This window comes from Saimiri boliviensis, chromosome 20 (genome assembly GCF_048565385.1).
Source record: "Saimiri boliviensis isolate mSaiBol1 chromosome 20, mSaiBol1.pri, whole genome shotgun sequence".
Classification (NCBI taxonomy): Eukaryota; Metazoa; Chordata; class Mammalia; order Primates; family Cebidae; genus Saimiri; species Saimiri boliviensis.
In genome coordinates this window covers 22,554,498-22,563,479 of record NC_133468.1, presented here as the reverse complement: position 1 = coordinate 22,563,479, position 8,982 = coordinate 22,554,498, and positions in this window count along the sequence as shown.

Below are 8,982 nucleotides of genomic sequence, written 5' to 3'. Positions count from 1 at the left end.
GCTAATCACTGATGTTTGAGAAACAGTACACTCTTCCATTGCTGATGCTACTTCTTGGGAACTAAAAGCAGGACTTACAGCCCCTCAGTCCTTTAGAAATTATAGGCTGTTGGCCCAGTGCAGTGGCTTACACCTGTAATCCCAGCACTTTGGGAGGTCAAGGCCAGCAGATCACTTGAGGTGAGGAGTTTGAGAACAGCCTGGCCAATATGGTGAAACCCTGTCTCTACAAAAATTATAAAAATTAGCCAGGCGTAATGGCATGCACCTGTAATCCCAGCTACTCAGGAGGCTGAAGTAGGAGAATCACTTGAGCCCAGGGGCGTATCTCATTCCTGTTAATATCACTTCTGGGGAGTGGTACTGGGGCTCCAAGTTAGTCCTATTTTGGAGGTGGAGGTTGCAGTGAGCCAAGATCATACCACAGCACTCCAGCCTGGGTGACAGAGCAAGACTGTCTTGAAAAAGAGAAAAAAATAAGAAATGACAGGCTGTGGACAAAGCTTTGGCTGAGACACAGATCATACCTGCCTCAGCCACCCCACCATGTCGCTGTATGGAGCAACAGGAATGGGCCAGGGACCTGCAGTCTGGAAGCTAAAGCTGAGGAGACAAAAATCGGCTGCAAGCCCAAGACCTTTTGTGCAGGCTCTAGGAGGAACTGGGGACGCTGAAGTGACTCCATGACAGTAGCCCTCAGCAGGGAAAGGGACAGCAGGGAAGTGAATGCCCAGTCACTCTCACCGCCTCCCATATTTCACCTCATCCTGCAAGGGTGAGAAAATCTTCTAGAAATAGGCTTTCACAAGTTGTGTTCACACTGCCAGTCGTACTTACGCTTCCAAGGGGATGCTACTGGTGGTGTCAGTTCCTGTAAGAAGTAAGTGTGGTCAAGATGACTTTCAGAAGCACTCTCCACAAGCCTTCATATTCTTTCTCATCATTCGTCTTATGCCAGGAGCTGCACAGAGCAGTGATTACTAAGGAATCCCAAATGAACATTATTTCTAAATCTAAGATCTGAAGGGCTGTTCATTATAAGGGAATAACAAAAGCTACTTACCGTGACTTAGCCTTTAGGAAAATCTCCCTAGATAAGAAAATGGAAATTTGAGAGTTTTCCTCATGTCCTTCAAGCTAATGCCTTGAGAGCCCCCAAATTTTCAAATAGGCAGCTGGATTAAGTAGCAAGCCAGAGCTCCCTGGGGTGGTTATGAGGGGAGAGCAGGAAAGGGAGAATCTAAAAGAAATGCTAAATCACTGAGATAAATTAGAGGAAAAGTTCATTGATCTCATTCCTGCTAATATCACTTCTGAGGAGTGGTACTGGGGCTGCAAGTTAGTCCTATTTTAATGCTTAGATTTTAAAAATTGTGTTATTTTTATAAAGATGATGATGATAAAGGATTAATTAGAAGGGATGCCAAAGTTTAGCCTGCCCAATATATTTCTGTGGACCCCACCAGCCCCCAGTAGAGAGCCATGTGCCTCTCTTCTAAGCCCAAAACATCTAAGGAAGCCACTCTGGCAGGCATTCACATCTTCTGTGGTCCCTAAACCATCAGTGCTAACTAAGGAAGTAGTGTCAAAGAAAACAAATGAGCCAAGTAGATAAAAGGCATCATCCTTTAACAGAACTGTAAGGCCAAGTGTGTCTTCAGGAACCACAGGGCATCCTTGCCCTTGAGCCCTTGTAAGTCCTATGGGCTCAGGCATGCCCCGCTCAACCCACATGGCCCCAGGTTATACGGGAGAAAGCCTGGCATAGTGGCCACCGGAACAGGGAAGGCGTGGGGAGTCCAAAGCTTCTTCACAGCTCCTACAAACTCTCCACCACTTCTCATGCCGCTTTCTTCCTGTAAAGTCAGCACTGCTGGCAGAAGTAATACCTCGGAGGCTTAGGCAAGACATTTGAGGAGTAAATGAGAAGTTGCTCTAGTCCCCTCAATTCACATAACCCTCCTAATTGCCTCCATGTCTGTGGTTGTTGGCCATTAATTATTAGGTGTGTCGTCTGTGTCAGCATTTTCATAAGCCGTTCCTCTCTGTGGGACATGATAAGCATTTTCTCAGGCTGACTTTGAGGCAGTGGACCAGCGCGGCAGCAGGAGAAGGCGAGCTGGGGTAGGGGAGGGCTTAATGGGATTTTGAGTCTGTATGAGTGATTTTTAAGCTGTGAGTCAATTTTGTAAAAAGAGCACTGAACTGCAATCCACCAAAACAGTAACGATAATAATAGCTGCCTTTTACTGTGCCAGGCATTGCCTAAGTCCTTCATATCTTTTAATCCTCACCAAAAAAACCTTGAATGGCACTTTTCTAAATGAAGGACTCAAGGCTCCGAGAGAGCAAGTCACTCCGCCAGGAGGAGCTGTGTGTCAGTTAGGGGAGTGAGTCTGGCTGCACATAACAGAACACACATTACAGTGGCTTGAACGAATCAAAAAAGGTTGCTGTTTGTTTGTTTTTCTACAGTATGAGAAGTCTGTAAGTAGGCAGTCTGGCGACAGAAGGGACAGTACGGCAAAGCCATACTGTCAGGAGACTTCTATTGTTTTTCTGCTCTGTCCTTAAAACGTGGCCATAACGTCCCTCTTCCAGGAGGAAGAAATGTGACAAAGACAAAAGGCATTTACAGGGCCGAGTGTGGTGACTCACACCTGTAATCCCAGCCACTCAGGAGACCGAGGTGGGAGGGTTGTTTGAGCCCAGGAGTTTGAGACCAGCCTTGGCAACCTAGCAAGATCCCCTCTACAAATAAATTTAAAAACAAAAACTTATCCAGGCATGGTAGTATGCCCCTATAGTCCCAGGTACTCAGGAGGCTGAGACAAGAGGATCACTTGAGCCCAGGAGCTGCAGGTTGCTGTGAGCTACGATTGCACCACCGCACTCCAGGCTGGGCAACAGAGAGAGACTCTGTGAAAACAAACAAACTGACCTAGCGTGGTGGCTCACTTCTGTAATCCCAGCACTTTAGGAGGCCGAGGTGGGTGGATCACCTGAGGTCAGGAGCTCAAGACCAGCTTGGTCAACTTGGTGAAACCCCGTCTCTACTAAAAATACAAAAATTAGCCAGGTGTGGTAGCGGGTGCCTGTAATCCCAGCTTCACAGGAGGCTGAGACAGGAGAATTGCTTGAACCCAGGAGGCGGAGGTTGCAGTGAGCCAAGATCACCCCACTGCACTCCATGCTGTGTGACAAAGTGAGACTGTCTGCAAACAAACAAACAAGCATTCTCCTCCAGTGTGGCGAAAAGAATTGTTCAATCAAATAAAAAATAAATACAAACAAACAAAAAGACACATACAAGCTGAGTTTGCCCTCTGTTACAGAGATTTCCAGAAAGTCTGATCTATCTGCTTCTACTGTGTTGTGTGGCCAGTTTTCTATGAATGCCTACTGTGCTAAGCATTTACATATATTGTTACATTTCTTCTTCATAACAGCCTTGTAGAGAAGGAGTTATCAACCTCTGGGTTCTAGTTTATTCCCTGCTATTATGTGGCTAAGACATCTTAGACAAATCACATTCCCTCTCTGGACCTCATTTGTTCATCTGTTTTATGAGGGATTAGACTAGATAAGAAGTTCTTAACTTGGGGTCTACAAACCCTAAAACGGACAATGGATAAAATTCAGAGGGAAGGGTCATGACTTTAGATGGGGGAAAAATTACATTCTTACCTTCACTCACTTTTCTTATTTTTTGAGATGGAGTCTCGCACTGTTGCCCACGGTGGAGTGCAGTGGCACTACCTCGACTCACTGCAACCTCCGTCTCCTGGGTTTAAGCGATTCTCCTGCCTCGGCCTCCCTAGTAGCCGAGATTATAGGCAACTACCACCAAGCCTGGCTAACTTTTGTATTTTTAGTAGAGAGGGGGTTTCACCATGTTGACCAGGATGGTCTCGAACTCCCGACCTCAGGTGATCCTCCTGCCTTGGCCTCACAAAGTCCTGGGATTACAGGTGTGAGCCACTGTGCCTAGTCTCTTGAACTCCTGACCTCAGGTGATCCGCCCGCCTCGGCCTCCCAAAGTGCCCAGATTACAGGCGTGAGCCACCACGCCCAGCCCTAGCCTCTAACTTTTAACTGAAATTTAGCTTTTCCTTCTTTTATGAGTTTAGCCAAGAAGCCACAGTAATATTAGCAGAGCCTTTCACTTTGTCACCAAAAGAATCTCAGATATTTCATAGCATATTACAGTTGTTTCAGATGACTTGAAATATTGTATGTACTCATCACTACTTCAAAATATGGTAGTTATTACACCTGCTATATTTAATGTGTTAATAAAAAGGAGTGTGTGTGTGTGTGTGTGTGTGTGTGTAGACAGAATATGTAGATATGTAGATACATAGCTTGCTAATTTTATTGTTAGTATTTTAGGAACTGTATTTCAATATAATTTATTTCCTTCCTATTCCAGTATATTTTGTTTTATGTATTTTAAAAAGTTTATCTGAGAAGGGATCCAGAGGCTTCAGCAGCCCACCAAAAGAGTTCATAGAACAAAGGAGACAAAGAACTCCCAGACAGAGATCTCTTTGTTCCTGTGGCTATAAATATAACTGTATCCTAAGCTATCATGGTCCTCCTGAACAAGTTCTTTCAGCTCTCAATTTCCTCAGTTTTCTTTTCTATAAAATGGTAGTAATACTTGCCTTGTCTAGCTCAGAGCTGTTAGAGGAACCAAAGTAATCTACATGTAAGCACACACGAATGCAAAGCTTATGCAGAGTCAACTGCATGGGGTTGGCTTCTGTAGTGCTAAATAAATGCCGAGTCTTACTACTTTCTTCAACTTGAGACCTATATCCCAGAGACGCTGATGTTTTTCTGTCACTTCCATGTAAGTGTCCGGCTACAACCCTGTATTATTTTTTTAGTGCCAGATTAGGACTAAATTCACATAAAATTCAGTAATAAAGAAGGAAATGCATCTTAAGTGTACTTAGATGGAACTACTTAAGAAAATAGAAGATAAAATGAGATTTCATTAATGAGTCTTGATTATAGCTCCAATTATCTTAGGCTCTTTGAAAAGCTTGAGCCAATGTACTGTGATTTTTTTTTTTTTTTGAGTTATAGATCACACACAGTCATCTTCTCTACAACTTCTAAAGAGAGGGATAATTGGACAAAGGACAGAAAAATAAGGAAAGTTGGTTTGTCTTGTTCATCACCTGTGTCTTTGGATATCAGTGAATACTTATTAAATATTCATCTGAAAGTCAGCTTAGTTGGCCATAATTAATGTTTCAAATAGCCAAGTAAAGATCCACAAATATCTTTTTGTTTGTTTGTTCGTTTTTAGAACAGAGTCTTACCCTATCACCCAGGCTGGAGTGCAGTGGTGTGAACACAGCTGTATTAATCTGTTCTCGTACTACTATAAAGAAATACCTTAGACCCTCTATCTTTGTCAGGGGTTGGGGGGATCTTGCTATGTTGCCCAGGCTGGTCTCAAACTCCTGGGTTCAAGCAACCCTCCCACTCTGGTCTCCTAAGTGGCTGGGATTACAGGTGTGAGTCACCACACCTGGCCCTATGTGCCTTACATCTTTGTCACTTTTCTTCCTGCCTGGAAGAGGGATATTATGGCCATATTTTAAGGATGGTGCAGGAAAACAGGAAAAGGGCCATGGGCTTCATCTGGAAGTGTGAATTTGCCATCAAAAAAATAATAAAGTAGGTATGCCACACACTTTTAAACAACCAGATCTCACAAGAACTTACTATTTTGACCACAACACCAAGGGGGGATGGTGTTAAACCATGAGAAACTGCCCCCATGATCAAATCACCTCCTATCAGGACCCACCACCAGCATTGAGGGTTACATATCAACACGAGATTTAGGTGAGGACACAGATCCAAGCCATATCAAAAGTTCACTGCAGCTTCAACTTCCTGGGCTTAAGTGATCCTCCCACCTCAGCCACCCAAGTAGCTGGGACTACAGGCACACACCACTACAATTGGCTAACTTTTCATTTTTTGTAAATATGGGGTCTGGCAATGTTGCCCAGGCTTGACTTGAACTCCTGGCCTCAAATGATCCTCCTACCTCAGCCTCCAATATTGCTGGGATTAGAGAGATGAGCCACCATGCTCAGGCAATATCTTATTTGTTAAATTATGTTTAAGAAAATTCTTCAGGCGGGCCACAGTGGCTCACGCCTGTAATCCCAGCACTTTGGGGGGCTGAGGTGGGAGAATCACCTGACACTGGGAGTTTGAGACCGGCCTGATCAACATAGAGAAACCCCGTCTCTACAAAAAACAAAAAATTAGCCAGGTATGGTGGTGCATGCCTGTAATCCCAGCAACTTGGGAGGCTGAGTCAGGAGAATCGCTTGAATCCAGGCAGCGGAGGTTGCGGTGAGCTAAGATCATGCCACTAAACTTTAGCCTGGGAAACAAGAGTGAAACTCCATCTCAAAAAAAAAAACAAGAAGAAAGAAGGAAAGAAAGAAAGAAGGAAGGAGGGAAGGAAGGAAGGAGGGAGGGAGGGAGGGAAGGAAGGAAGGAAGAAGAAAGAAAGAAAGGGGGAAGGAGAGAAGGAGGGAAGGAAGGAAGGAGAGAAAGAACTTTAAATTATGTTTGAAGTACTGCCGAACGCTTCCACAGTCTTTGGCTCAAAGACACAGGATACTGAGTGAGGTAGTCTACATGGACAAGCAAGATAGTTCCTAAACAAGCTGCTATTGTGACAGTTTCTCCAAATATTTATGGAAATACTCTGAGATGTTTATGTTGGGGAGGATGTTTGATTTGCACAATGGAAATTACTCTTTTTTTCTTGCTTCAAGAGAATTTCAGGATGATGTTGGGGTCCAAGTCATAGAAATAATCCAGCTAAAAGTCAGGCTTGAGGAAATTTCTATGCTACTAAAAAAGAAAAAAGAAACGTCCTTTTTTTTTTTTTTTTTTTGAGACAGAGCATTCCTCTGTCACCCAGGCGGGAATGCAGTGGCACAATCTTGGCTCACTGCAACATCCACCTCCTAAGTTGAAGCAAGTCTCTTGCCTTAGCCTCCCGAGTAGCCAGGACTACACATGCCTGCCACCACACCCAGATAATTTTTACATTTTTAGTGGAGATGGAGTTTTACCATGTTGGCCAGGCTGGGCTCAAAATCCTGGCTTCAAGTGATCCACCCGCATAGGCCTCCCGAGGTGCTGGGATTAAAGCCATGAGCCATCACCCCAAGCCTGAAAACCCCACTTTTACATATATATATATATATATATTTTAAATCAACTGATTATGCTGGGTGCAGTATCTCACGCCCGTAATCCCAGCACTTTGGGAGGCTGGAGGCATGAGGATCGCATCTTAATTATTTATTTATTTTTATTTTACTATATATTTTGTTTGAGACAGTCTCACTCTGTTGCCCAGGCTGGAGGGCAGTAGCACAATCTCAATTGACTGAAACATCTGCCTCCTGGGTTCAAGCGATTCTCATGCCTCAGCCTCCCAAGTAGCTGGGATTATAGGCTTGCGTCACCACATCCGCCTATTTTTGTATTTTTAGTAGAGAGAGGGTTTCACTATGTTGGCCAGGCTGGTCTCAAACTCCTGGCCTCAAACAATCCTCCTGCTTTGGCCTCCCAAAGTGCAGGATTACAGGCATGAGCCGCCATGCCCAGCCTTATTTATTCTCATAATACATCTCATTCTCAAGGAGTTCCTTCAGCATCCCTGACTGTTCCTTAATTTTGGACCCTCCTTTGTCAAGCTCAAGAATCCCAATCTCAGAGGAAAGAGAGAGAATGGAGCTCAGGACTTAGAGGGTCCCAGAATGTAAGGTTTTATCCCCGAAACCAACTGGGGTCAATACCTTAAGGTATTAGTATACCTACTTCGAGCACAGAAAGGACTGAGTCAGTCTAGCAAAAGTTTAAATCGCTTACTCCAGGGAATGTAGTTGCAGAGAGCTTCCCGAAAGCTTGCAAGGTATGCATAAGTCACTGGAGGAGGCAGGAGTGATTTTTGTCTCTGCCCGTAGATTTCCTGTAAAGCAGTTCATTTTAAGTTAAAGATAACGTGCCAGGGTCTGCACTAAGTGTTTTAGATTTGTTATCTTATTTATTTATTTAGAGATGAAGCCTCGCTTTTGTTGTGCAGGGTGGGGTGCAGTGGTGCAATCTCAGCTCACTGCAGCTGCCACCACCCAGGTTCAAATGATTCTCCTGCCTCAGCCTCCCAAGTAGCTGGAATTATAGGCATGCACCACCATGCCAGCTAATTTTTGTCTTTTTAGTAGAGATGGGGTTTCACCATATTGGCCAGGCTGGTCTCGAACTCCTGACCTCAGATGATCCACCTGCCTCAGCCTCCCAAAGTGCTAGAATTACAGGTGTGAGCCACTGCCTGGCCTCAGGTTTGTTCTTTTAAGCCTCAAGAAACCTTATGAGGTAAGTATCACTGTTACATTCATACTATATTACCAAGGTTTGATGACTTGTCTAAGATCAAATACCTGGTAATAGACAATCTATGCTCTTAACCAGCATACTGGACAGAATCTATGCTCTTAACCACCATACTGGACAGCAATCCAGTTGTCATGCTAGTGACCCAAAAGACCATCCTTGAGGAAGAGACTCCTTCTCTTTTTTCCTCCATTACTACCAGTTACACTGAGACTTGCTCATTTCTTCCTAATCCCTGACCTGTTTCCAGCACAGAGCTGGCCACAAAATAAGTGGGCAACACCTTACTGATTGAGTGATGGACTTGTGTCATTAAGAAACCACTGAGCTGCTCCCCCCTAAAAAAAAAAAAAGCTGAGGGAAACTGGTTCTTTTGCTACTTTTTTGATTTATTGCTATACCCACCACTGGACCTAGTACTATGCCTAACCTTTATTCATTATTCAATAATTAATGTTCAGCATTGATTCTTTAAACAAACTTGGGTGCTCAGTTCTCTATCTAGGGGGTGTGAATTCATAAATCGTGCCACTA